Source organism: Episyrphus balteatus, chromosome 4, assembly GCF_945859705.1.
Source record: "Episyrphus balteatus chromosome 4, idEpiBalt1.1, whole genome shotgun sequence".
NCBI classification, from domain to species: Eukaryota; Metazoa; Arthropoda; class Insecta; order Diptera; family Syrphidae; genus Episyrphus; species Episyrphus balteatus.
In genome coordinates, this window is record NC_079137.1 from 80,957,291 (window position 1) to 80,963,796 (window position 6,506).

The following is a 6,506-nucleotide window of genomic DNA, read 5'->3' on the forward strand; positions in this document are numbered from 1 at the left end:
TTGTGCGAAATTTCAACTAAATTTGTATTCACAATTATGAGAAAACGGTTCTATTACAGTTCTATTTTTCAGCACGTTTTTTTTTCTAGAGCAGATAAAATTTTATTGAGCATGCCGATAATATATCACCTTTCATTTGATATATCAGAAATAACATTTAACTTAATACAAGCTTCATAATGTTAAATTAAAACAAACTTCAGAAATACCTCAAAACACCTGTGGAGATCTTTTGCCCTTGACCAGATACCAGTGTGGGAATGACTGTATTCTCAGTTTGAAATTTCGACGTGGTTGGCTTTAATAAATTCTAACTTTTTTTGTAGGCATTGTAGAAATATAATTGAAGCGTCATATAAAAGGTGAAATAATAAGCTTTCAGATAATTTAAAATTTACTATAGGTTGTGATATAAGAAAATGGATTTAATGGTGTTAGAAGAAAAAAAAGCTTGATTTTTTCACTTTTTTTTATGAAAACTGATTGTTTTCAATAAATTATTTTTATACCTTTTACTCATTGTAAAAATTCAAGTATGGCTTTATTCTTTAGAAGAAATATTAAACTTTTTACTGGTGTAATTTTTTTGCAAGCTTTTCTTCTTCTTCTTCCTTTTTCTCGGCGCTGTTATGATCTCGATGTCGAGGGGATCATAACTATCCCACGTAACTGCTTCACACTAGTGATCCGCCTGTGGGGTTCGCCGGGTTGACCTCAGAAATCGGCGGCAAGCCTCCCGGTTTTGTATTGTTCCATTTCTAAGGCCAACTGAATGCTGGTGGTTTTGCATTTGCTTTTTGCAAGCTTTTCATATAAGAAAATTGATATAATAAGAAAAGAAAAGAAAAGGTATTTTTTTTAGCTTTTTCTTGTAAATTATGATATTATTTAAAAATTTATTCCATTTTTCTACAAATCATACAGATATAAATATATAAGGTCTTAATCTTTAGCTTAAGTACTTTACTATATGATCTACCAGGATTTCTCAGAAAATCAAGGAACGAGTCCTTGACAATGTTGGCTAAGAATTTAAGTAAATTACAATTTTTTTACTGATTTCCAAAATAGCTTAAAGATGAGTCTTTTGTCGAATCGAATGTTTAAAAATAAAATATGCAAAGCAAATATTTTTAACAATCTCGTTTTCTCGTTGAAATATCTTCAAGTAGCTTGACTAAATACTTAAATAAAAATACTTAAAAAAAAAGCTTGAATAAAATTTTTTTCTAAATTTCTCAATTGTAAATGAAAGTATAGTTTTTTTTTTGTAAATACTACTTTGATTTTAATTTCATTAAAGTCAAGTTAAACTAAATATTTTACATAAATCCACAACAAATATCTTGAAAGCAGCTCTAATATAAGGTCCTCTTATCTGAAATTGACTTATTTTTATTTTTTTAAATATATTTAATAGTTTAAACTTCCCACTTTAAGAATCAACAACCACATTTAATTTATTAATATTGATAAAAATTGCAAATTAAGTTTGAGTAAAATAAAAAAAAACAAGCAATTATAACAAAGCTTACAAAGTCAGACAATTTGTTTTCTTTGTCAAATGAATTTCATTGTAGGTTCAGTCATATATTCAACATTCAATATTATTTAACCCTTTTCTCTCTTATATGTATATAACTTTGATTACAAAAGATCAATAGAAAACTAACAAGGTACCGCCACCTATATAACTAGGTATACTCCAAACAACCGAAACCAACCCATTTTTTGTGCTGATTTCACTTTAGGTTACGTATACGCCCGAGTATACCTCTCTGCCTCCTCCCCATACCACCCAAATATACTTGACTCACAGAGAGTATATAGTGTGCAGTAGCACATTGGTACAAGCTATATCGTTTACTTGATGGCCCTCTTGAAACTCAGCTTCAGCTATTAGGTAGAGAGGTGATGATTCATCAGTTCGATAGACCAGAACCAGTACTTCTATAATAAATAAAAAAATAATAGTTGTTCCAGTAGAACCGGCAAAGAGTAAGCAATAAAACAAACACAAATACAAACAACTTTTAACACAAATACACACACGAGTATGATACTGATGGAGGTGGCCTCGTTCGATGCGGGCGGTTATCGACTTTTTCACCTGATTATTGTGTTTGACTGCACTTTGTTTTGCACACCTCACTCTTGCCTATGTAGTTTTTTCAGCTTCAGCTGCTTCGTTCATTACCTTGATCGATTGAATCGATTGATATACTCACCTGTGTTGTTGTTTTTTTAATTTTTCTTCGTGCTCGTTTTTCCTTCTTTTGTTTTTCTTATGATACCCTCCTCTTATCCCCTCCCCCCTCTCTCCTGTGTTTGTGTTTGTTGAACACACAATTTGCCATTAGATCGCCATAGAACGAGCTAACAACAAACGTTCGATGGACTCATATCGGCATATTGACAACCGAGGGGGTACCCCATATAGCCGAACCGAATGCTTGCTACCGTTTTCTATAAAAATGTCGGCCATCGCATAAACATCGGATGATGTCTATTGGGGCACGTCGTTGTTGACGTAGTTTGTTTTTTTTTTTTTTTTGTATGATTTTTAAGAAAAATAAAACAAAAATTCCCTACCAAAGGGGGTTGGTATTTAATTGACAATGGCTTCACCTGTTGTTTTTTCTATAAACAGGGTCTCTGTTTTGCTTAAAAGTGGGTGGTGGTGTGATTGGAGGACAATTACGAAGATTGCACGCAATATACTTGTTTATCACTGATTGGACACTTGATTTGCTTTCACTGGGGAAAATTTGTTTATTTTTTTAGGTTTTTGTTTTCGATAACAAGAGTGACTAAAAGGCTTGACATTTTGAAACAAATATTTTTCGAAATTTATTGGGGATTATGAAGAAAAACAAAATTGTTTTTGTTAAATTTGTAAGCTTGCCAACGATATACAATTTATTATAGGTTGTCATATAAAAAAATAAAAAAAAAAAATATTTGCAGCTCATCGATGAAATTATTTTTTCTAAGCGTCATAGAGATATGATTTGGGCATCAAATTAAAGCAAGAAAAGAAATTTCAAACTGAGTTTACGGTACTTCCTACACTGGTGGGTGGTCATCAGCGACAGATCTTCACAGGTGTTTGTAGTATTTTTCAAGTTTTTCAATTTAAGATTATGTAACTTTTAAAGCACGTACCGTTATGTTATGCATGATATGTCAAATGAAAGGTAATATTATCAGCATGCGTATTTAAGTTAAATGAAATTTGTATGTGCTCTAGATCAAAAGATATAACTTGGTTAGATAAAGAACATCTTTTCACCGTTATCTCAGGATTTTGAATATGAAATTAATTTAAATTTCGCACAATTTAAGTTTATTTAATTACTTATCTACAGTATAAATTTCATTCGAAATGGTAACGGAGTAACGAATAACAGAGTTACGCGCGACAGAGTTACGGTCGTCAAAGTTACGCGAAACCGAAGTTACGAAAAACTAGAGTTACGAATTCTAAAGTTATGTTATGCTATGACATGTGATTTCTGGTATTCGTAACTTCGTCGGTTTCCCATTTCATTCATCTATCTATTAAAACAAAAAAGTTATAACCTATTTATTTTTACTGTCGCTTTTCCGTTTCATCTTGTTTCAAATCACTACGATACTAAAGAAGTTATCACTTAAAAATGAAAAAAAAATATCCGATATGATAACTTTTTTTTTGTTCTGCAGTTCATCGATGAAATAAACAGTTTTTGTTTCTTCAAAACATTTAGTCTCTTTAATGTTTTATATGAATTCTTTAGTAATTAAGGCTGTACAATTTTTTATTTCCGGAACAAGATTGAAATAAGGAACACCCTAATGCACTCTCAACTGGTCCCTAATGATTAATGATAAATTTTATTAGATAATGATTTTTTTTTAACTAAACGTCATGGAATTCAACTTTATGAGATTGCATTAAATTATATTGCACATTAAAATGACTTTGAAAATAAAGAACCTCTGATTCATCATTCACTGAAGCAAAAGGTTTAAAACAAAAGCCACGGCAGATGGTTGTTAAAGTTTTAAAATTTAACAAGCTTTTAAAAAAAATGCAGCTGATTAAATATTTAATACAAACAAAACATGCTACTTATGAGAGCAAGTTTATATTCTTTATTTTAATTTTATTAATTTTTTTTTGTATAACAACAGGTCTGTTGATGAATCATGCATCTAAAACCAAGGATATTGAAACAAGTTAACCGTTGAGACTACTCAACCAAACAATTAAATAAATGAGTCAGTTTTTTTTTTTATTTTGTGATGGCAAAGTCATGGTTGAAAGAAAGATTAATTCACCTCAAAAAAAAAAAAAAAAATAAACTGAAGACATCAGAGATATCACTTTCAGGTTATGAAACAGATTTTGACATCTTTTGTCTATTGCAAAATGCTTACAATAAAAAAAAATATAAATGCTGCACAGAAAAAAATCTGCAGAAAAATAAAGAATTCTTTTTAACGCTAAAAATATTGTATAGGTACAATTTTTTTTCTGAAACAAAGCTGTTTTTGATTTTCTTCTGATATTACAGTTAAAATAGGCATTTAAAAAATAAAAAATTGTTACACTCATGAAGCTTGGCAAAAAGTTTGCTTTTGGGATAAGAACCAAGGATAAAAAAGTGTATAAAAAAAGTTGGGTCTAAGAATGTTTTTTCGCAGACAAGAGGGAAGGGGTGAAGCTCAAAAAAATAGTGAAAAAAATTGTTTGTGAAATATCATCATTTATGACACATGTTTCTAAGGTATTTTTTGATGCTGAGTCTAATGACATTTAAATAAAGTCAATAAGATTGCTCTAAAAAAAGTTATTGTCGATTAAAAACAAGGGTGCTTGTTTTTGACCTCAACAGGTAAAATATAACCGAAACCCATGTGAAAAACATGCTACACTGATGAAATTCGGGATGAAGGTTTTAGATAAAGCAGGGACAAGGGATTCAAAAAAATAAATATTTTTGGTGATAGGGTGTTCTTTTGATGGGTTGAGTTATGGGTGAGAAAGGTATCATAACAGCTGACTAAAATTTTATTTATTTCTAAAACTTGGTCAACAAGTTTTGGGTTGTATAAGAATTAAGAATCTATAAAGTGTACAAAATTATCTTGAGTGAAAATGTGTTTTTTTTTTTTTTTAAAGAAATTTTGAAATTCGGAATTAGTACGAAAAAACTGTGAAAAAATTGTTACACCAATGAAAACTGGTAAAAATGTTTCATTTATAACAGAAACTAAGAACCCAAACAGTCTATACAAATATTTTAGGTTAAAGGGTGTTTTTTTTTATTTGGGAAATAGGGAAAATCTACGATAGGACCGATAAAATCAACGGTATAAAAGTTACCGTTACGAATTTTATTAAAAATGTTTTCTTTTCCATGGGAATCACGAATAAAAGAAATCTATAAATTTTTATTTGTGAAAGGGTGTTTTTTTTACGTGTAGAGAAAATATGGGTATATTTTAAAAAGTGTGTAATACTAGATAAAATTTTGAGCTTGGTACCCTATTGAAATTCAGCAATTATGTTATTTTTAACATTAGAAACAAGAATCTAGAGTGTCTATTAAAATATCATGGTTAAAAGGGTGTTTTTTTTTTTTGAGTGAAAACAAAAATAAGGGTCATCCTAATGAAATTTGGTAAAAACATTGAATTTGTGATAGAAAGCTAGAATAAAGAGTTTTCATTACAAAATTTAGGTGAAAGGGTGTTTTTTCGAAGAGTCAGTAATTGGTCCCAAAAAGCTAATAATTCATTTTATTTTTGGTTTTGATGATAAATTAAACGTTTATACTTTAGTTCTAAGACGTTTTACACGAATCATTGGCTTTTTGGGACCAATTACAAACTTTACTGTCTCTTACAAAAAAACACCCTTTCACCTAAATTTTTTTATAGACTTTTTTTTATCCTTGGTTCTTAGGTATCCCAAAAGCAAACTTTTTGTCAAGTTTCATGAGTGTAACAATTTTTCTTTTAATTTGTTGATTGTATGTACTATTTTACCTGTACTATGAGCTTATGAGGTTTGCTATATTCCGTTTCTAAAGGAGGTATCGTTTCGTTGACTTTATCCATCTAAAAAATGTAATAAATTTTTCCAAATTGGTTTGCTATGTTTCAAGTTAATTTTTTTCATCCTCATCCCTTTAAAAGTGCTTCTATGCAGTTGTTTTGATTGATACTTTCAAGTATTGTTATAAATTCTGTTTTTCAGAACCAACATCAAATGCTCAAAAATTAGCATTTCCAGATTCAAATTTGAGAAATGATAATTTTAAGCTGTTAGAAAATTTAATTTGCTGCAAAACCAATTTTAAAAATTTATTTTCGAGTGAAAAACAACATATCTGTCATTCAAAAATGCATTTCTGAGTTTTCCTGTTTTTTCCTCAAAATAGTTGGCCCCCCAGTAATTGTTGTTGTTGTGATGTTAATGCTAGTTTATGGTGTTGGTTTTATAGTTTAGTTTCGTA